This window comes from Gallinula chloropus (genome assembly GCF_964237585.1).
Source record: "Gallinula chloropus genome assembly, chromosome: Z".
NCBI classification, from domain to species: Eukaryota; Metazoa; Chordata; class Aves; order Gruiformes; family Rallidae; genus Gallinula; species Gallinula chloropus.
In genome coordinates this window covers 63364832-63387846 of record NC_140089.1, presented here as the reverse complement: position 1 = coordinate 63387846, position 23015 = coordinate 63364832, and positions in this window count along the sequence as shown.

The following is a 23015-nucleotide window of genomic DNA, read 5'->3' as shown; positions in this document are numbered from 1 at the left end:
CTCCTGACACTCCTGAAGTGCTTTTGTGGATTTGAGACTAGCTTGTTCAGAATGATGCCTTCACAGCTAAACACCTCAGTCTTGAGAGATGGTATGAACACTTGGTCTCTGCCTCTGCTGACCCAGTCCATGGATCACTGTAATTATGACAATAGGGATATTCACTCATCCATCAAGAACTGGACCGGGGTCACCAACCTATCTGACAAACTGGTTTTCCTATTAACCAGAGAGCCTGTGTTGGCCCTCATAATCAATGTTTTTCTATGTAATTTTCTTTTCCCCCACTAGTTGTCAATATTCACAAACCAAGTTGTGGCTCATATCCAGCATATGCTGCATCTTTGCATGCCATCACACTGCTCTGCTGGTGGCTGTCTTGGAGGACTACCTTGAAGACAGGCTCAGCACGAGCAAAATGAAGCAGACTGTGCTTATTACCCAATCATGCAGCCTTCCTGGCTTAGGCTGAAGCTCTGTGTGAGACCTTCCAGTCTCATTTAGCTGCAGATGAATGTGTCCTAAAACTTCATTTAGCAACAAAAGAGCAACAAGTTGTATGTATCCCTTGCAATATTGTCAGTCTGCCTTCATTTCTGTTAACAGTCGGGAAACTAAAGTTAGGATTTGAGTTACCTGCCCTAGACCACACCTGAGATTTGCAGCAGAGCCAGAGGCTTAGGAATGCCACTCAGAGCCCATACACTGGTGTACATGATGTTGCCCCAAAAGACCTCTAACAGTTGTTGACTAGTTTGAGACTTTGTAGAAATTTATCCACCCAGCATCTAGAATTTTAATAAAGGATGAACAACAGCATCTAGAATCAACAGCATCTAGAATTTTAATAAAGGATGTGAATGTAAATGGTATGTCGACTTTGCAGACCGAGCTTGGTGAAAATGTCATGTCACGGTGTTGTCAGCTATCCACAGTCAATTCTCCTGAATCAATATCACTTGATAAGTTATTTCATCACTCAGTCAACACCTGGGTTTCCTTAACATCTCAGTAGGTGGGTTTCTGCCCTGTTAGTACTGAATTCTGTGACAGCTGATCTCCCCTCTTTGGTGACCAGTGACAGAACCCAAGGGAACGGCATGAAGCTGTTATGGGGAGGTTTAGGTGTGACATTAGGAAGAGGTTCTTTACTGAGAGTGTGGCTGGGCACTGGCACAGGTTCCCCAGGGAAGTGGTCACAGCACCCAGCTTGGCTGAATTCAAGAAGCATCTGGACGATGCACTCAGTCACATGCTCTGACTTGGCTGGTCCTGTGTGGGGCCAGGAGTTGGACTCGATCATTATGGGTCTCTTCCAACTCAAGATATTCTGTGGTTCTATGAACTTTGCTATTGCTTTCAGACAACATTGTAGGTACCTGCCCACTCTCACATGGCTTTCCCTTGCTTAGGTAAAACATTGGAGTTGATGTCAGAGACTGAGTTGTAAGAATAGGAAGTCACAGTTCTGGCAAACCTTTGCAAAATGCGTCTCTCCAGTGGCTCTCCTGTACTGTTGGTTTAGGGGCAACAGGGGAAGATCATCACCAAAGAAGGTGAGCTTGCCTATGTAGTGTCAGAGTGCTTGAGAAGAGTGAAGGCTGCAGCACAGGCCACTGCACAGACTGCTGAAAAGCAATGGGAAAGTGGGGAGAGTAACAATGCTTTGCCTCATCTTTCTTGAACATTTCCAAGGATGGAGACACCACCACCCCTCTGGGTAACTTATGACAGCACTCAGTCACCTTCACAGTTCCCTCCTAATATTCAGATGGAATCCCTCATGTTTCAGTTTGTGTCCATTGCCTCTTGTCCTGTCACTGGGACACCAGAAAGAGCCTGACTTATGCACTGAAGAGATGCCCCCGAGCCTTCTCTTCCCCAGGCTGAGTAGTTGCAGCTCTCTGAGCCTCTCTTCATAGGTGCAGCGAGTACTCAGAAGGAACTTGGCGAGGCGGAACAAGCAAGTGATGATTACTATCAGCAGAGCCTGGAGTGGGGCAGAGGGAGGGTGTGCAGCAGAGAAGGATGACTGCCTGCCACCCAAGTAGCAAGTGAAGAAACAGAAAGTTAAAAGATTGACTTTCCTAACATCAGCACTCTGCCCACATCTTCGCTGTGAGAAGAAAACCATGGATTTCCTGGGCATCAGGGATAGAGGGAATATTTAAAACACATGCGTGGACTCTAGCACCACCTCTTACAGCACGCTCAAGTCACAGTCCTGCAGTCATCTAGCTGCAGTCTGCCCCGACGGATGCCCACCAAAGCAGAAAGCTTCACTGTGAGCAGCCACACTAATTAAACCAGGGACTTACAAGAGGTACAGTTAACATACTGAAGCAGATTCTGCCCCCAGAGCTGCATATTTAGTATGGCCCCAGGATTGAGGCAGTGCCTCTGACCACTGGAGGATGTTCACATGCAATGCTTTTTCCACTACTGGAGAGCCTTCACCAGCCTTAGATGCAACTGTTTAAACCCTTACAAATGTTATGCTCACAGGAAACCAATTTCTTACACACAGCTAATTTCAGCATGATAAATTTAAGCATATAAGTGATTTTGGAAGCCGCCAGTGGAACCCTGAAGCATCTTGTCTTTTTTCTCTCCCCAGTAAAAAGCAGCGGATATACATTCTCTATAGTGTTGACATCTGCAAATCCCTCCACAATGAAGAAAATACACTCCTCCAAACTTTATAACCTTCCCAGAACCAGTCATAGGCTTCACTCTGACCTCAATATTAAGACTCTGTGCTATGAGTAGATCGGTAAGTTTGTGTTGGCATTATTGGAAGTAACATCTCTAAATCCCTGTTCATTGCAGTAAGAATATACTACTTCAGAGGTTGCATTTTACAGAGACTTTAAAATCTTGTACTTGACAATCAGCTACTGAAGACTGCTATTCATGGTTCATTTACTGTAAAACCAGTTTAAGAATGTATATATAAGGCTGTAAAAAAAATAATTATAAAAATTACTAGGCTTTTAGGAGGCTCAACATTTTCTCAGCCCTTTTGGCCCAACAGATTTCTAAACTACAGAACAAACTAACATGTTGCATACACAGATTAGAGGAAAGAAAATACCTTAAAATTATCTAAATTAACTGGACTATCTGCTGTATTTTTAATTTGAAATAGATATGAGGGAATTATCAGTAGTAGTGGTAGTAGTAATAATAATAATAATAATAATAATAATGGCAGCTAGAATAGAACTCTTTTCTGTATACCTCTATTTTTTTTAAAAAAACCCCACCTGTATAGAAATTTGATAATCTGTAGTAGATGATCAAATGCTGACCTTCTGCTTTTACTCATCAACAGTACAAGTGATGATGGCACTTAGAATTCAGAAAGGTATTAAATACAAGAGATGAAGGTGATTTCTTTTGCCCGAGGAAGAACAGAACGTGATTTTCAGTCACAAATCAGATAACTCTCTCATCAATGTAATCAAGAGTAACTTCACTGAAAGCAGTGACCTTTCTCCAACTCAACCAAAAAGCAAAATCAAATCCTATTTTTTCTTCCCTGCCCAAAACTCCTTTCACTTCATAACTCTGAAAAATCTCCTCTTGTAGCCAAAGTGTGTTTTAATTTATCATGGGTTTGTCACACAGTGTTTGCGTGCTAAATTCTGTGAGTGCGGTGGGTTACAATCTCCGACTAGTAACGCCCAAAAATAAGACACCTTCTGGTAGGTATTGCTCAGACAGAATGGGTTTATGGGGATTTCTTGCGAGTTATATGTTAAAACCTGACTTTGGCCTTCTTTTATGGTCAGATTTTGACTGGCTGGGACAACGCCAGTTTTCCCCAGAGGTTCATAAAGTATTTTTCACTATGGATATTATACAAGCAGGGGAACTGAGGTACGGAGAAGCCTGTTTGCCAACTCACGCAAGGGAACAGATCTGAAGAGGGAACTCTGTCTCCCTTTCCGCTAGCAGTCGGCACTGCTGTAAATGCTGCAAGGCACAGATTGTGCTGAGACTGCATGGAGGGGCAGGGGGCCTTCCTCCACCCCATTGTGTGTGAGGGAGGAAGAGCTGCAGTTCCTGCCCTCCTCTGTTTGCATCTGTTTCTGTCTCCCCAGAGGCAGGAGAAGATGCTGCCCTGGGCTTTTGCTCCTTGCTGCTGACAGGTGATGAGCTGCCCCAGGGATGCAGATTCCCTCCTGAGGACAGACACCTGCAGTTGTTTTCCCTGCAACGGGCCAACTTGGCACTGCCCTTCATATCAGCATATTCTTGAGAGGCACAGCGATCCTGTGCCATGTTTCTTTGAAGAGGGAGAGTAACGTATAGAAATATGTAGTAACTACAGGCTCTAGCCACCAGCAGTACCATTGTGTGTTAGCATCACTGCCCCTGAGGGTCTCAACTTCTAGGACGACGGTGGTCAGATACATCTAATTATAAACAAATTTTCCAGTACAGCTGTGATCACGTCATATTTAAGAACCTTAGACTTGTGTGCTCCACCAAACTCTTTGAACCAGTCCTATTCAAAGGCAAACCCAAGTTCTCCACAGCACAGCAAGTTCAGAAAGGCAACTGCAGTTCTCCTACCAGCACTGAAAGTCCCCCAGCAAGACTTCAGTGGTCACTGCCTCACAAGAAGCTCACTCTGTGCTCCTTACTACTCCAGTAACACAGTTCTTCCCCCTTTATTTATGCTTCTGCGGGAATATTTTAATACCTGTGCATCACGTCCCTCTCAGGTGGCAGCTCCCCTCACAGGGAGCCTCTGACCCTGCACGCCGGGCACTGCTGAACACAGCTCCCATCGAGCTAAGCTGTGTTGTGGGGGGTCATCCGGACGTTTTGGCAGCACCAGCCGTCAGACACGTCTCTACCAACCCCCGGGGGCGTCACCACGGAGTGGGAGACCACCTAAAGAGTGTCACCACCGGACGCTGCTGTACCCCTGCTCCGGGCGCCCCGGAGCGTGTGTGTGTGGGGAACCCCTCGGGATCGCCCCACGACCCGCCCGATTTCCCCTTACCTTCCTCCCCGGCCCGTTCATCCTCCGAGGAGCGGGAGGGAGCGGGACTGGCGCTCCGCCGCGGCTGCCCAGGTAAGCGGGGCGGGCCCCGCCGCCGCCACCTCTGCCGTGCCCGGCCCGGCCCGGTCCGCCCCCACCCCCCCGCCGCCCGGCCCCGCTGGGCTGGAAGCGCTCCAGGAAAAAGAGTTTCGCCTCCGGGGCTACACTGGGCAAGAAGGGCGAACCGGCTTCCCCGAGTTGTCCTGGCTCACCCCCGCCCCCCTCTCCTCCTTCGTCTCCCCTTCCCAGATCGTTTTGCCCTGGTCGGGAACATGAAGGAACAGGGAAAGGCGCTTCGGGAAACCAAGGTGAACCAAGTGCTCTGAGCCTGGCTTGGTTCGGTATGCGGATAGTTACACAGCCTCTGGAGAAAGGCAGACCCGAAGGTCCCCTGGAGAGAGCGTTAAAGGCCACTGCCGGGGAGCAGCCAGCTCCTTTGCTGGTGCTTTTCAGGATCCTGAGGTCAAATCCGTCCTCATGGCTGAGGAGAGGGGAAACAAACTGCGGGGGTGGAGAGAGGGCAGCGTGACCCTGATCTGGAGCAAATCTCAACTGCCAGAGGTGGGACCAGAAGCATACTCTGTTACTGGAACAGCCTCTTTTCATCGCTATATACTCTAGTTTGCAGCAAGTTCCAGGTATGTGGAACCTGTCATCTTGGGAATGTCATCTGTGGGCTTGACTGGACTTGGCTCGCTTGTTTTGTTGCTCTCTCCTTCATGCTTTAAGAACAGCTTATTGCTGTTTTTCCTTTTGGAATACATCTGTTCCTTGGGAGCTCATTAATACCATCAATAGTGTTAATGCTTTGCAGCAGTACCCAAGGCATCAGTGAGAGAGCTGTATGAGATACTCAGCAAACACAATAAAAAAACAACCCCTACCCAAAAACGTCAAAGACTTGCACAAAAGACTGTGGACAGCATGGAAATGTCACAAAAGCAGAGCAAGATTAAAGATGATTTGGAACTCTGGGACAAGTAGTGGTCAAGTCAGAGCAGCTGTCAAGTCAAAACCCCACAAAACCCCACACCACAACACAAAATAAAACCAAAGTACTGAACCTGTGCAGAAAATCAGTTCTAGAGAGGAGAAGCAGAACCAGCGTGGGTCAGCAAGTTATGTCAGATTGAGGCTAGGGACTGTGAAGAGCTGCCCTACTTCTAGGGAAGAAGACACACAGTCAGCAAACACAATCCTCCTTGAGCTCCCCAGAATCCCTAGACAGCACACATATTGAAATGTCCCCAACAGCAGGTCAGAACATCCCCCTTTTGAGGCCATACATCTGCAAGTGCTGTTGTCTGGGAACTCATGTCCTTGGCACACTCTCAAAGGTCCTGGTCCCACATGGGTGTGGTGGACAGGAGGTTTGCTGCAGCCTCAGCCACACCCAACCATGTTCTGGGATACCTGGGACCACAATGCTGGTATGGTTTCAGAGGAGGTAGAACCTTTCCTCTTCAGCACCTCTGCACAAGTGCCAGGTGTCAGCTGGCCTTCAACTGCAAGCTTCAATTGACTTAGCCCAGTTATGTCAAAGTGTTATCAGACAAGCAAGCATCACAGCCTATCCTGCACATCGCTTTCCCCATGCGGACATCAAAGCGTGCCTCTTACTCCTGCCATTCTGTGCAGCCAGGCTGCCTTACCCAATAAAGACCTGGGAGAAGGAAGAAAGATCTCACCCAGGCACAGCATCATCACCAGGGCAAGGTGTTCATCTGGACACAACCGCTCAGAAGCGCCTACAGTGTGAAGTGTTGGATATGGCCACACAGACTTCTTGCTGTTCCCACATTGGCCTTCCACTGTGTTTCTTCTTGCACTATCCCCTTCCAGCTGACATGGCTTTTGAAGGCCCACTAAAGGAATGCTGAGACCAGCCAGAGCATCAATTCTTTCCAGGCACTGAGAAACTGACAGGGGAAATGCAGAAGGCTCAGCCCCATGGCTGACAACCACGCTATGCACATCACAGACAAACAGTATTTTGCAAGTGCTCCAAAAGGAGGATGCCATCCAGCAGTGACGGTGCCACCAGCAAGGCTTTACCCAAGCAAGGAGCACAGGCACAGGCCCACTTGCTTTGTACTCACCTGTGGCTTGGGACTGGGCTGCTGGAACTAACTGCAGTGCTCTAGAAAATAGCAAGTAACTTGTTCCTTATTTCTGGGGAAACAGCCTAAACGTAGGAGGTTATTGTGTCTAATTTTATTTTAGAAGTAAAATAAAAAGTAAATAGTCTGATTTTATTCTTTTTTGTACATTTTGCATGCATGTAGATATTACCACGTGCTAAGGACCCCGTTCAGCCTTGGCACACTACTCCCACCAAACTTAATGGGAATGTGGCTGTTCATATTTTAATAGGGATGGAATTAGGCCTTTCATGTGAACTTTTAAAATTCCTTTTTTAATTAATCTATTTCATCATTGTTAACTCGCTCCTGCTGTGTTCCAAGAACAAGGTATGGACACTTCAGCATCTCGTGTTAAGACCTTTAAATTGCCCTATGCAAACATCGTGCCTCCTAGTGGATAAAGTATACAGACTGCAACTCTTATTCCTTCTGTTGGTACCAAGGGGGTGATTTTCAACATTTTAATCACTCCAGAACTCCCAGGAAGTTTTGGTCAGAGGTTCTGAGCATTTGGTTGCTTCTGAGCCTTTGCTTTTGTGATTTTCTTTGCTGTGCATAAATCTGTCTCTAAAATTCCTCTCGTCCACAAACCTGCTTGTGAGGAGCCCAGTCCTGAGACATTATCGCTAATAGTAAGGAAGTGGGTGTTTGCATATCCTCCTGAGCAGATCTCCCTGGGCACATCATCTGTCCCTGAGTTCTTCCATGCCACCAACAGAGTTCATGTTTCTCGCACAAGTGAAATGCCCTCTCCATGGACTCTGGGGATTTTGAAAGAGGTATCCAAGACATGTCTCAGATAATGCCCAGGATACTGCTCTTGTTGGGTGAACTCCTCAGCCTGTGGAAGCAAGCGACAAGCTCCAGCCACAGGCCAGCAGGTCTAGGTACAGAGAAGTCTAGATACCTGCTGGTGGTCAGGCTGAGATGTGCTTGCCCAGACACCCCTTCCCGCCCCGACTGCAAGGACCTTGGTCCTCCTAAGCTCAGTCAGACTTCAGAGCTCAGAAAAAGCCTGCACTTTCTTTGGCATTAGCAAAGCACATGATAAAACGTTCCTGATCTTGCAGACAGGCCTAGTCTCATGAACGGCATAATCACTCATTTCTCTGCCATCAGACTTTCCTCCTCTGATCTCATGGTAGGCAGGAGTAGGACGTCTTTGCCACCTAGACAGGAACATTTTTTTTATTTTGAATTTATATTTAGTCAGCAGTGGAAATGCTGCTAGATCTCAACAGATAGAAACAATCTAAAATTAGCTGTGCTTAAAATGAACAAACAATTTTTATCTCTGAACATACATAATCTATGTATAGTTTAGAATAATAATCCTGAAAAGGCCACAATTTGCAAGTCAAATTAGAGCACAACACACAGTTTCATTAATTTTTTATCCAGTCCTTATACACTAGCTTGGGTTTAATCTCTCCTCAGGTTTTCAGGTCATCACAAGGACAAACAGAAAAAAAAAATCATTAAAGCTTGACGTTAGAAGCTGAGGCAAATAGATATCTAACAATGCTCTCTGGCAGAGCACAGCTGGGTGAATAGGACACCGACTGACAGAGATTTGTCATGTGATGTGTACTCAAAAAGTGACTAGCTTTTGTCACTGGATAAGAAAGAAGCATTCTTCAGAGAGGAAGTCTCATTCAAGAATAATAACAACAACAATAATAATAATAAATAATAATAATAACAGTAATAACAGGGTAAGATTCCTAAACAATTCACTGCCGTGTTATATAAAAGATAGAGCTGATAAAACTGTGGGCTTTATGCTGCATTTTAGATGCCTGGTTCTTGGATATACATTGTACTTCCAAGCTCTACCTTTACTTGATGGTGTCTCAAAAGCCCTCAGGGTAAATGAAGAGCTAATGCTATCCCACACTGCTACACATCTCCATGGACTTTTTGATTAAAAAAAAAAAAGAGTTGTGTCACTCCCAGTCCAACTTCTTGATCCTGGCCTGCAGAAACAACGGGGTGGCGTGAAATGTTCACCGAGTGAGAGGTAGGCAGAGAGATTGAGAGATCTCAGTTCAAAAGGTTTCCATTTTCCAGCAGGCTTCAGATAGTCCTGATAGCTTTTGGCTTTGCTGGGACTGCTAGCATGAGTAAAAGGCTGATCCTTCATTAATCCTGTTGTTATCTATAGGCTTCAGAGTGTATCAATTATTTGATTTGCCCCCAGTTAATCTTTTACAGTGTAATCTTTGTATGCAGCCAATGCCACAATATTTTAAGTACATATCAGCTGATGCTATAAATTGCATCAGTTGAGATGTACAGTAGCTTCTTGTCTTGCCATGGAGTGGTTCATTAGGTCAGTAGACAAACAATTTATTGTTAAACGTGTCCTCGACTGATAGTCTGATTGGGTTCTTTTAGGTTCTTACGAAGTAAATAAAAAGTAATGAGCTGCAAAAATAGTGCAAAAATAGCAAAGGAAAATTTGTAAACTACAAGCCAGAAAGCCACAGACATCACACAAAGCAAACATTCGTGAGGGGTATCACTTCTCTCTAGATGCACTGCAAACCAGAAGAGAACACTGTGCCACACTCTGACGAAAAACTGAAGATACTGAAACACTCAACTCAAGCTGGCCAGTCTAGCAGAGTTAGACAGCACTAAGCTGCCTGTGTCTAGAACATGGCACATACACCTCACCACGTGATTCAGACGAGATTTTCTCCCCTTCAACTATATTTAGGATATGTAAGGGCAGGTCCTTTTGTCAGTGAAGCTCACAAGAAGACATCATCTTGTTCTCTCATCATTAGGCAAGGCAAAGTTTTGTTAGAACATACAGTCCTCCCCTGACTCTGGAATAAACCCAGTCACTAATAAAATAAGATGACAGAGGCATTCTCTAATTGGAAAACAGTTTTAAGGGATCCAGTGGCTTGACTGGAATTAATTACCTCCATGTCTTCAGAAAAGGTGTTGTGGAGCAAACTTGGACTAAAACCAGTATGAAATAAAAATCTTCTCTAGCTCAAAGTTCTCTACCCTTTTTTACTACCTCCCAGAAAATGAATAGTATTAGGTGTATTCGCCTCAGCAATCACAGGGAAATTCCTCTTCTGCTCATTTCAGAAGACATGTATTTACTGAAGATGTCTTCCCCCTGGAAGGCCACGAGTGCTGCTTTCAAGGGCTACAGTACTTGGCAAAACCCTGTTACTTGGCCAGGGCACCACAGAAGGAAGTGACACAAATAATTTTGCGCCTGTAAACTCCCAGGGTAACGCTTCAAACACATGGCATAAATTCCACTATTTTAGAGCACCCCACAGCAGGACTATGTTGTAAGCGATCCTTTGTCAAAGACGACAATTACATCACAGGCTGCGTACTTGTGTGACACCCATGCATGGATGGGCGGGCACAGGGCTCATGCCAAGGCAGCCACAATGAATACTAACTTTGCTCCAGTCATTAACATTTGTAAAACTCATTGGGGTTATGGGACAGAAGACAATGTGTCTGTGCAAAACACACGTTAATATGATGTTTATGAATGCGTACCTCTGCGCCTGTTAGACTACACGTTTTAACAGGTGCGTTTGAAATCTCTCTGATGCTATAGCTCTGAGGAGCCACTCACATACAGAGCTAACCTGTTCTTTTCATCTCCTCACAGTAACGCAATGAACCTGCACAAACACAACCCCTCCTGAACAACTAAGGAGACAGATGCAGCTGAAGAATCCTTTTCTTTGCGTGCCAGCAGAAGAGTCCTTCTCTCTCCATGCCAGAACATCACATCAGAGCATCGGCATTCCGATCTGCACGTCATGGCTATCGACAGCCTCCCTTCAGAAACTTCCACCCTCTTCTTGGCCCTTTTGCTTTCTGTTACAGACATGGATGAATTAGTGTAAGCAAGGAAGAGCAGCACTACATTACTCTAGGAATGCCTACAGCGATTTAATTTTAGAAAATGTCTGTAGTGAAGATCCATTGGATGTTGACAGGAAAAAAAGAAAAAAAGAAGTAACTGAACCGTTCTACTTTGTGTCACAATAAAATTGTAAATCCTTTATTACAATACTCTATCCTGTCTCATGGTGTCTGCAAAGGTACCCATAGTTATGGAAAGCTTGGAGGATAATAATTTTCAGAGCAGGAATAGAAAAGCAGGAGCACTTCAACAAACAAAATCATAATAAAACTGACCAGCTCATGAAGGGTTATGGTGGCAGAACTACATGTTTTTCTCTGAGCTGCACTCAGAGCTGCACTCACTGTCCTGTCTGTGGCACAAGAATTGCAATCTGCTCATTTCCACCAGCAATGAAGATGACTTGTGTTACCCTCCAAGAAACATCCAGGAGCCTTCACCTATGGCTTAGTCTCTCTTCCCAGCTGTGGGTGGTAGTAGGGGTGTTAAAGTTACACCTGTGCAAAAGGCAGACAAGTCTTATGCGCACAGCAACCAGATTAAGGAAGGCTGTGGTGGATTCAAGGCGCAGTCTTGACTCCACCACAAAGAAGCGCAGTCACCCCATGCACAGCACCTTGGTCCCTCTGTCCCGAAGGCAGCCTGAAATTCACAAACCTGGGGATGCGGATCAATGAATAGCTGCACACCAACGGTTTTACTCACAGAGTGGCAATGTGATGCCCACCAAGCCATGAGCTCCCAGTCTTGGTTGCAGCCTGCAGCTCTTCCAGCCCGCAGACTCCATGGGGGTGTGTATGAATTGCTGAGACGGTGGTAACCAGCTCCTACCTGCCCTGCTCCCTTCTTTGACATGGTGCTGGGCTGCTGTACGTGCTCTGCATGGCTGCGTAGTAGAGGTATGTGTCTGCTTCCTTCTTGGTTATATGGCAGGGCACCCTGGGATCTATCTGTGTCTGGGGTTATGGAAGTTGCTTGTCCTCCTTTAGGAGAGGCAGGCTGACCGACCTGCTGACAGGGCCCTTAGGCTGGAAAGGTTCTATACTAGTCACACCACGGAGACTGTGAGGTCTCCAAAGCAAAGCACTCCTGACAAGAGCCACAGAGGCAAAACCACTACTCAGTTGAGCTTCCGATGCAAGAGCAAAGGGTACAAAAGCTCCAACTACTCCCCAACTCTTCTCTGATAACAGAAGCAGCACATAAAATTGCAGATCAGAGGGCAGCCCTACCAACTTCTGGAAAACATGTTGCAGGAAATGTAACAAACTCAAAATGTGAAAAACCAGGCTTTTTAATTCTCCACTGCAGTCTAGCATGGAGGACCATTTCAGCAATACACAGCTATTTGCAACTTGTTTGCTGACCCAGGCCATTTTCACCCACGAGTCAGGAAGGTAGAATATTCTTTATTTGCAGTCAGAAATCGCTGTGTGCAATGCTTCCAGGCTCATATCAATAAACCAAGTTCAAATCCATTTTAAAATCTGACCTTTAAAATGACATAATGGGTTTCTCAGTGCATTGTGTGAGAGTGATTATTTTTCCATAGTGGGTAATTTCAGATAATAACGAATGCCACAACTTCAGCTGAAGAAGGAAGCAAACTCCAGGAAAAAAAATCTTGCTGTCATAGACTTATGAGAACAGCAGTTAATTCTCATAAAATCTAGACATGCATCTGCAGAGACTATCCTGCCTCAGTTTCCCTTCAAACTCCCAAAGTAATCCCATTACATTTCCCTCTCTCTTTAGGCAGTTTCTCTCTTACAGTTTTTGCCCTTTTATCCTATCTGCTTACAAGGATACACTTTAGATTTCCAGAAAATAAATAAATAGATTCATTGGCAATAACTGTTTTTCAAACTACAGACTTCTTTCACTATCCTTTCACCTCCAAGGTTGTGGACTATGCTGTTTGCTTTCTTTACTTAATTACCTTGAATCAGGTCTCTGGCTTATGCTTTTTCTTTATTCCACCAAATTGTTCTTTTAAAGGCTGATGACGTTCTCCATCCATCTGAGTCCTCCTTATTGCTGGAAGAGTAAATAGCGACAGTGATGATTCACTCACAGGACAATCGGGACCATTCAGTTACCTAAGCACAATCAGAAGTATAATTCTACTTACAGAAAAGATCAATTAGAAATGAGGAATGACTAAATACAGCCAAGGAAACAAAACTGTGCCAAAGTGTTTCTGTCTCTTCTTATCTGTGGGCACCATCACATGCTCATCCTATCTCATGGTCAAGAGCAGCAGGAGGATCAAACAGCAGCATTCACATGATTCTCCTCTCCATTGCAAGAAGGTCATAATTGACAGCTACTGTTGCCCTTTTACATGCATAGCTCTGAAACTAGCCCGATAGGAAATACGAAGGGCAGATGGATTGCCTTTTCATCCTCCGTACAAGGAGTAGCTTAACATCAGTAGTTAATAAGAACCCCCCCATTACACAGATATATTTCTTCAGCAGAAAGTCAACAAAACCTCCCTGAAGAAATGTGATACCCTGTTCTACACAGACAATGGAGAAAAGGATCAGAGGTACAATCTGGTGTGGAAGGGAGTGACTTCACTGAAACTAAGAAAATTCTTTGTCTTCACCCCTGAAAAATCACATTGTTAGGCCAAGTTAGTAAAAACTCTGGCTTGCTCCAGAGCAATTCCATCCACAACATGCCTGTGGAGCTGTATACCGCAAAAGCACCCAGCTCTCTATCCACAGGGCGATCAGGCATTTTTCCCAAGTTCTTTCTTTACAGAGACTTTATCTCCTTGCCCCTACCCAGCTCTGAATGTCACAAATGGCACAAATGTGGTCACACGTGGTTTTCTTACTGTCCATCTGTCATACTCTTTGCTTCCAATCCATTTATTCCAGGAATCCCCTAAAAGGTGGGCATGGTTTGGTTTTTGGTTGGTTTTTTTTTTTGCTATGATCTCTCAAACATTCCATTAATTAAATAATTATCCTTTACGCTGACTTGACCTATCTCACAGACTGCAGCAGAAATGAAAAAAACCCCATAACGTTGTTTGGGTTTTGTTGGCACGGTGTAGGTATGTGGCATTCCACTGATGAGGCTGGCTGATAGCGATACAGCTCTCCTGATGACGGAAAATTTCCTCTCCTCATCCCTGAATTCAGAGTGCATAAACAGTCTGCAGGCAAGGTGTTTACAGTCACCACAAAGGCTCTCAGCTAGTGGAGGGGTTTTTTTTAATTCGAGATGGTGATATTACAATAGTGTAATGAAATGTACTTACTGGAAGAGTTGTTATACTCATCACGCATGAGGCTTACGCAAGTGCTGTGGATTTGCTTAGGCTTTTTAGTATGGGTGACAAAGTGAGTACTTTTAGGACATGGAACGTCTCGTTGCATGGGAAATGGAAGGTGTTAAGTCCAGAGAAGACAAACGTGCTTAGTTTTGGGAGAGAACAGAGGAGGGGGTGAGCCAAGTACTACGTGTTTGCTTGCCCTGAAATGGCCCTGGATTCCCAGATTCTACCACATCTTTTTTGTTTGGTTTTTTTTGTCACTTGGAAGCTGTTGTTTAATGCTGACTTCATGTTCGTGGTGTGGTAAGTCAGGTTTGGCAGTGATGCAAGAAGCGACACAGTAAGACTATTTGTGCCGTGCTGACGAATGTCGTTAAAATAGCATCGAGATGATGAACTACCAACTCATTCGGTAGGAGTGTTTCAGCTTGCAGAGGCTCTAAATAGAGAGACGGAGGGAAAGCAAACAAGCAAGCAAGCAAACAAACCAGCCAGAGCAAGCAGGAAGATGGGAATTAAAGCCACAAATAGCTGCATAGAAGCCAAACCCCCAGAAACGCTGGTTTATGAATTCTCAGTAACGCCGCTATCTGAGCACCCTCTAGTGGCACACGGTTGAGAATAAACCGCTCCAGACGAAAATGGGATCCCCCCCGAAAATAAAATGTAACCGGAAGATGTAGTGTCCCGTTGACTTTGTTCAGGCAACTAATCACTTGCCTGTGTTTCCATTTGGAAGGCAGGGAAGTAGCTCAGGATTCAGGAACAATTTTGTTATTTATGTCCTGGCATTGTGATCCCAGAATTTGATTAATTTTCATGTCATTGAAAGTATTTTTTATTGATTGTTTCAAACTCACTTTCTTTGGAATGGGAGATTAGAGTCAAATGAAAAAAACAATAAACCAGTATAACAACACAGAGGGAAGATACAGAAGGAACAGAAGCCAATCCAACTCATTTCAAATCCCCGTGGTGCCAAGATACATTTTAACTGTGGATACATACTGAACTTGTTTGGTTTGAAGACAAGGCTATTCACTATTTCACACTTGCATTTAACTTGGAAAAGGAGACTCGTCTAATCAAGCAAAAATTACACATCACAGCTCCATAGTTCAGTATTTTTAAGGAAAATTTTAAACTCCATTCTTTTCATATGCACAAAATAGGCTTAATCTTTTCTCTTTTCCACTTTTTTTTCTGACTTAGTCTGTTGCCAGTTGGGTTCATTATACAAGAAGTGTGCTTTACTAAGACCTCAATGCTACAATTATGCATTATTTTTATTGTAAAAATAAAAACTAAAATCCATCACGGATAGCATGACTCTTCTTATTTCCTATGGGAACCTCATGACATTTCTAGCTCCACCACATTACTCCTGGAGACTTTGCCATAGTGAAGGCACGTGTTATCAGGAAAAGTCAAACTAGATGTGCCAGACAAAACTTTATGCTGTCCTACCTCAGGAATTGCAGGCAACCCGCTCTGTGTCAGCACTAGCCTTCGCACTGCAAAGAGAACACCTTCAAGAAAGGTGGTATCTGTAACTATGGGGCGTAGGACCCTTGAAGAAAGGCAGAACCACTGATAAGGCTCCCTGAAGCTGAGATAGCTGTCTTAGGTACCCGACTTGCCAGGTGACCAGATTTGCCCAGAACAACAAAAGATGGTGACTTCAGAAAGGAAAGACAGCCCTGTCAGACCCCATCCCCACGGGCCACTGGCCTGTGTGATGATATGTGAATGGAGGCACATCTCTATTAAGTCACATAGCTCCACAGGTCCTGTGCCCAGTATCAGAACTTCCCTTCACCCCACCCCCCACCCCTCTCCCCACACTTTTTTTTGTTTTTTTTTCTCCAAGGGGAGCATGGAAAACACACTCCACCTTTACCACACCTTACCTGAGCTCCCCACACCAGTGAAAAATTGTTGATGAGTAGATTACTGTTGATTCCTATGAAAATATATGTGTTCTTAGGGTTATAATTTGAGAAGAGAAAATGGAAAGGATCTTATATCCTGGATGAAAGGTATGGAGGACAATTACTCTCTAAAGTGCTTAAAAAATCCAGGGTAAAATGTCACTTCAAAACTCTTCAACCTGGAAGGCAGAGATGTAAATTCTGAAATATTTCAGTCTCGTGATCCAACTATCGCTCAGAGAATATACAGCTATGATCCACTAAAAACGGATATTCTATCTTAAGTAGCCATCTACTGAGGAAAAAAATCAAAATGGGACCCCAGCAAATATGTCTAGTTACCAATTATCTCTTACTTTTTCATCTTCTTACATACGTGAGAGAAATAATTCTTACCTTGATCACAAGATATGCAGCCAGAGGGGTTATTTTAAATCTTTGGTGGAGCATGTATTTGAGAAATACAAGCAGAAGAAAAAAAAAATTCTTCGTTAGAGTTAATTACAGTTAAAATTTGGAAGAGAAACTGCTCATATTTTAAAGGTAGCCATGAAAAAAAAAAATTTAATGGGAGTCAGACCCTGATCCACACTTACTCTGGTCTACACCAGTATAGCCCTACTGCCTTCAGAAGAGTTTCTCTTCCTTTATACTCCTCTGAGTGAGATGAGAATCAGGCCGACAGCCTACCTGCCCACCCTGGCCATGATGATGATGATAACGATAATGAAAAAATTAATGGACCTGGAGTCAGTATTAAAAATTGCTTGTACCTAATACTAATTTTCCTCATGGCTGTGAAGCCCTCTTTTTGATGAGAAGGAAAACAGAACAGTTACCAGCTGTTCACATAATGACGAACACTAATAAGGGAAGACATGCATGTTAATGAGCTGGGGGAGGGGAATCAGAGGGGGCACTCATCAGTGTGCAGCTGTAAGTGCAAATCCTTCCTCCGAGTGTTTTGGAAATCTGATGGCATGTCATGCTGGCAAATAGGATTGAGACTGAAATCAGTCCCAGATAAGCAAAACAGCACTTCCAGAGTCTGCTTCTAGCCCTGGCCAGGTGAAGATCTGCCTGTCTTTAACCATGCTGTTAACAGTGTTAGGACAGGTATTTTCACCACATGTGACATCTTCTGAAAAATTATTATTGCAGTCACAAATGAACAGTCAAACAGAGATGACCTCATGGGTCCAGCAGAAAATAACAAGTGAAGAAAAAAAGAGACATGTGGATCAGTGCTGGGGGGAGGACAACGATGCCCTTTGTACTCTCTGGTCTGTACATCATACAAACAAATTGAAGCTTAAAGGCTTGCCTGCATGCAGAGTTGTAGGGTCTTCTTTCAAAGTGTGATTTAAAACCTGATGTAGCTGATTTAGTGCAAAGGCCCGTGAAAATCAGTCTTCCCTTTTTTTTAACCCAGCTTATTTTCTTTAAGTTTATATCAGACAAGCACAGGCTTATGCTGAAATAGACCATTCTGCACCAAGTAAGGTCTGCAAACAGGCATACAGTGCTCTAACAATCCCACCCCAATTACGGGCAGACAGGACCTGATCCCATGTCTTGCAGAGGCAATGGACACCAGGGTAGCACAGGTACAAAACCTCTGCTGCAATTCACTTCCTCCCAGTTTTCTGTAAAAAGGCTGAACAAGCATTGGGCTTTTGGAGGACCTCAGCAGCATGAGGCCTGGCAGCTTTATTAGGAGGTAAGTTTGTTCCATTTGTTCACCCGGAGCAATCTGAAGAGACTAATCATCAAAACTGAGCAATGTTAAAGGGTAGGTCTGGAGAAAGGGGACTGCTTAGAAAGAAAATCTTGCTCCAGAGCTTTTGACCTGCTGAGGATTGCCTGGCCACGTCCACAGGTGCCAATCCACAAATCTACAGACTATAGTTCCACACAGCCAGCGGTATGTTTACCCATACGAAGGAAAGCGTTTGGTGTAAAACAAAATAGGTCGTGTAAAACTGCATAGCTGGGCCTATGCTGATTTGCATCAGCTAAAAACGCCTTTGGGGTTTTGGATGTGTAGCCAGGTCTTTACAAAAGGGTTAACATTTCATAGGAGGATGCTCACTTACTAGGTTTTTATTTTTCAGTAACAGATGTGGCACTTAAATCAGTGCTGCAAGTTGTTATATCAACCTCTATGTTAGGCTCAGATTGGAGAGAGGCTACTGGGGACACGTTCTCTCCTGATTAATATGAAAACAGAGCTTTTTTTTCCTCCTTCTTCTTAATGCAAAGAGAGACCGGAGAGAAACGTTTACCATTCTAGCTCTTTTTTTTCTACAAGAAAAACGTATGCTGCACAGCAGTCAGCACTTCTCAGCAGGAAAAACTGAGACCAAGAACACGGAGAGATGTGAAATCATAGAATAAATGGAAAACATGATCAAGGGAGATAAATTAGAAAAATCATTTAGAAAAACTCAATTTCCTAGTAAGTTCTATTTAGCCTCACAGAACACACTGAAATGAAATGCAAAACAGGGAGTCTGACTCCATCGAGATGCAAAAGTTGCACAGCATGGAAGCCAGTGAAATAATATGAATTCATTTAACTCTGAAAAAGTTTTCAGAAAAGTAAAAGCTTCTGTTGCTTTGCAAATGGCTGTAACAGTTGAGTCTGAGAGACGTACCAACAACAGGATGAAGTGCAGAGTAAGAAAAACGCTAACACAGCATGAGTCCTGGCAGCTTTATTGGAAGATAAGTTTGTTCAAGTTTTTAAATTACAACTGAGGGTAGAGAGGACTTCAAGAGGTGAATTGATCTGATGGTTAACAGACCCACAGGCCAATCCCTACCTGAGTGATCCAACAACATTGCTAGGCTGTTCCTGAACAGGTACCCTGCAGCACTAAACAGCAGGGAGAATAGAGCTGGAAGATGCTCCAGGGATTCTACCCTGGCTGCATTCTTGGAGGCAGGACCTGATATAAGATGAGGACATGTCAAGGACGGCTGTCCAACTTGCTGTTACAAAATTACACTCTGCCTGGAGATTTCGTGATGCTGACCCATGGAAGAGGGAAGTTTTCCAAACTCAGTGGTCTTTTGCTGCATATTAGGTTCATTTATGCTTTTTCTTTCCCTCAGACAGGGCAAGTAACTGGTTACCATCTACTTCAGCACCATGTCTCCAAAGTCTTTGTCCATGTCTACTCCTTCTTCTTTTTTTTTTTTTTTTTAAGGACAAACGAACCAAAATCTTCAATATGACCTCCCAACAAATTTTGCAGTCCTGTAGTCATTCTTGTGATGGTTCTCTGGACTACCTCCAACTTCTGACATGATACCAATGTGGGTGGTGGGATGTGCAGAAAAAGAGGTTTCTGAAGGCTAAATTAATGCTTTGATTGTTCAGATGAAGCAGAAAATAACTGTGAAAGCCCCAGCCATTCACTTGGTGAATTCAGCCTCTGCAGAATTTCTAGCACTCTTCCTACACGCAGATCAAGGACTTAGGTTCAGCATAAGCATGATGGCAGAGATGTAGACATCATTCTTTAACCTGAGGAAAACCCGGGGTCTTGTCCCCATGATCATCAGCCAGACAAACAGCTGCCTTTTCAGCTGCCATTTCAATTATAAAGAGTGTTGGAGCCACCAGACTGGTAAAAAGAGCCTCTCTGCACCTTTTCAGTCTGTTGCTGGCTCAGCTCCCCATTAACAGCCCATATCAGGCTGGATAAGAAATCTCTTCTGCACTTGACAGGTGTTGTGCAGGTGTGCATCTCTGTGCCATTACTCTGACTGTAGTACCCACTGATGTGGTCATGCTGGAGATAAAGTGCTCTCCACTTTTTAGACTCCTGGTGTCCCTGCTCTTCAGTCATGAGGCAATGGTATACCACTGCATAGCTACTGAATGAACACTTCTGACAAGAAGCAACAATAAAAAGTTCAGAGAAAAAATAGTGCACAGAAAAATCTATCCATATGTCGTTCCTATTCTTGAGGTTGGAATATAGTCAAAATGCTTCCATGTGTGCTGAAAACGTTGTGGAAACTCTAACAGTCCAGAATTAAGATCCTGGATTTTCACCTCTTCTGGAAGACTGCAGCACTGTCAGACACTGGTCATGTACTGATATGAGCCTTCAAAGACTCGTTTTGGATTTCAAAGCACTGAAGTGTGTTGACTGACTTTAAATATATGAATAACCAACAGGACATGTAACATGGTTTCCCTAAGGTCAAATCATACCTGAAAAACTTGCGGTCTTCTACAACAGAGTTACATTGTGGATAAGGGAATCACAGAATCACAGAATTGTAGGGGTTGGAAGGGACCTCGAGAGATCATCGGGTCCAACCCCCCTGCCAAAGCAGCTCCCCAGCTCATATTGCACAGATGGGCATCCAGACGGGTCTTGAATATCTCCAGAGAAGGAGACTCCACCACCTCCCCGGGCAGCCTGTCCTAGGGCTCTGTCACCCTCACTGGGAAAAAGTTCTTCCACATGTTGGTGCAGAACTTCCTGTGCTCCAACTTACAGCCATTGCCCCTTGTCCTGTCTCCACAGATCACTGAAAAGGGGCTGGCTGATTCTCCCTGCATTCCATGCTTAAGATACTTATAGACATTAATTAGATCCCACCCTTAGTCTTCTCAAGACTGAACAGCCCCAGCTTATTCAGCCTCTCCTCACAGGGGAGATGCTCCAGGCCCTTAATCATCTTCGTAGCCCTTCTCTGGACTCTCTCCAGGAGATCCCTGTCCTTTTTACACCAGGGAGCCCAGAACTGGACACAATACTCCAGGTGGAGCCTGACCAGGGCAGAGTAGAGAGGGAGGATCACCTCCTTTGACCTGCTGGCCACACTCCTCCTGATGCACCCCAGGATCCCATTGGCTCTCTTGGCCACCAGGGCACACTGCTGGCTGATTGGACTTGTGTAAAACATGTGATACTATCCTGAATTATGTCTTTGTCTTTAAATTGTAAAGACAAGGATCTGATGGATGGATCAGTGGATAAGGAATTGGTTGGATGGTTGCACTCAAAATGTTGTGGTCAATGGGTGGAGATAAATGCTGTTCCTCAGGGGTCAGTATTTGGACCAGAGCCATTTAACATCTTTGTGAACGGACAGTGGGACTGAGTGCACCCCCAGCAAGTTTGCTGACGACACTGAGCTGAGAGGCATGGTTGATACTCTAGAGGGAAGGGATGCTATCCAGAGGGACCCTGACAAGCTTGAGAGGCAGGCTCACAACATTTAACAAGGCCAAGTGCAAGGTCCTGTACATGTATCAGGGCAGTCCCAAACACCACTACAGAGTGGACAGAGAATGGATTGGGAATGGAATGGATTGAGAGCAGCCCTGAGGAGAGGGATGTGCAGGTACTGGTGGATGAAAAGCTGGACATGACCTGGCAATGGGCACTTGTAGCCAAGACAGCCAACTGTATCCTGGGCTGCATCAAAAGCAGTGTGATCAGCACATCAAAGGAAGTGATTCTGCCCCTCTACTCTGCTGTCCTGAGACCCCACCTGCAGTGCTGCACCCAGCTCTGGAGTTCCCTGTACAAGAAGGACATGTAGCTGTTGGAGCAAGTCCAGAGGAAGGCAATAAAGAAGATTGGGGGGCTGGAGCAGCTTTCCTGTGAAGACAAGCTGAGACAGTTGGGCTTGTTCAGACTGGAGAAGAGAAGGCTCCGGGAAGAACTTGTAGCGATCTTCCAGTACCTAAATAGGGCCTGACAGGAAAGATGGGGAGTGGCTGTTTACAAAGAATAGTGATGTAGTGACAGGACAAGGGGTAGAAACTTTAAACTGAAACTTATATTAGGTATTAGGAAGAAATTCTTTATTATGAGGGTGATGAGGCAATAGGACAGGTTGCCCAGAGAAACTGTGGCTGCCCCCTCCCTGGCAGAATTCAAGGTCAGGTTGGATGGGGCTTTGGTCAACCTCGTCTAGGAGAGAGTGTTGCTGCCCATGGCAGGAGGGTTGGAACTAGATGGTCCTTAAGGTTCCTTACAAACCAAACCATTCTACCACTTACTTGAAAAATAATAGGTGACAACTGATGTATTTATCTCTGAAATCCTACGAAAATTGTTTATTCAGCTGGTGGCACCACTTGCAGCTTCTTCTGCCTCATGGAGTTCTAGTTGTAACTGCACTGCTGTAGCACAGATTGTGCAGTGCAGACAGCATGGGAATCCTAATGATAAATAAAAGAGATGGTCCAAGGAAGAGGATGGGATTTTTTTTCTGTGGGACAGAAGATAGGAAGAGGACTCAGAGTTGTATGTGGGGAAAGGGAAGGTGAAGAGACAAAATCTGATCCAGTTGCTTGCTAGTTAGGTACACTCACTTCTGTGCAATAAAAGCTGCAGAGTGACTTTGGAAGTAAAGAGGGCATCAGAATATAATTATACATTAAACTACAAAGCAAGGAAACTGCATTGAAACAACACTGTTAGCGTCATGCAGTTAAGTGTTCAACAGCTGGAAATTCTGATAAATGTTCATAGTAGTCCTTGCTTTTCTGCAGCACTCCAGGGCCTGACAGCAAAGTTAACAACATACTCTTCATGTTGATGTTGGGTGTGTTGTATCAGTGTGCTCAGGCACATTTTGGTTACCAGCTCTCATTCTGAGGGCCTAGGGCTGGGGACCTATATCTTATCATCAACAGTTAGAT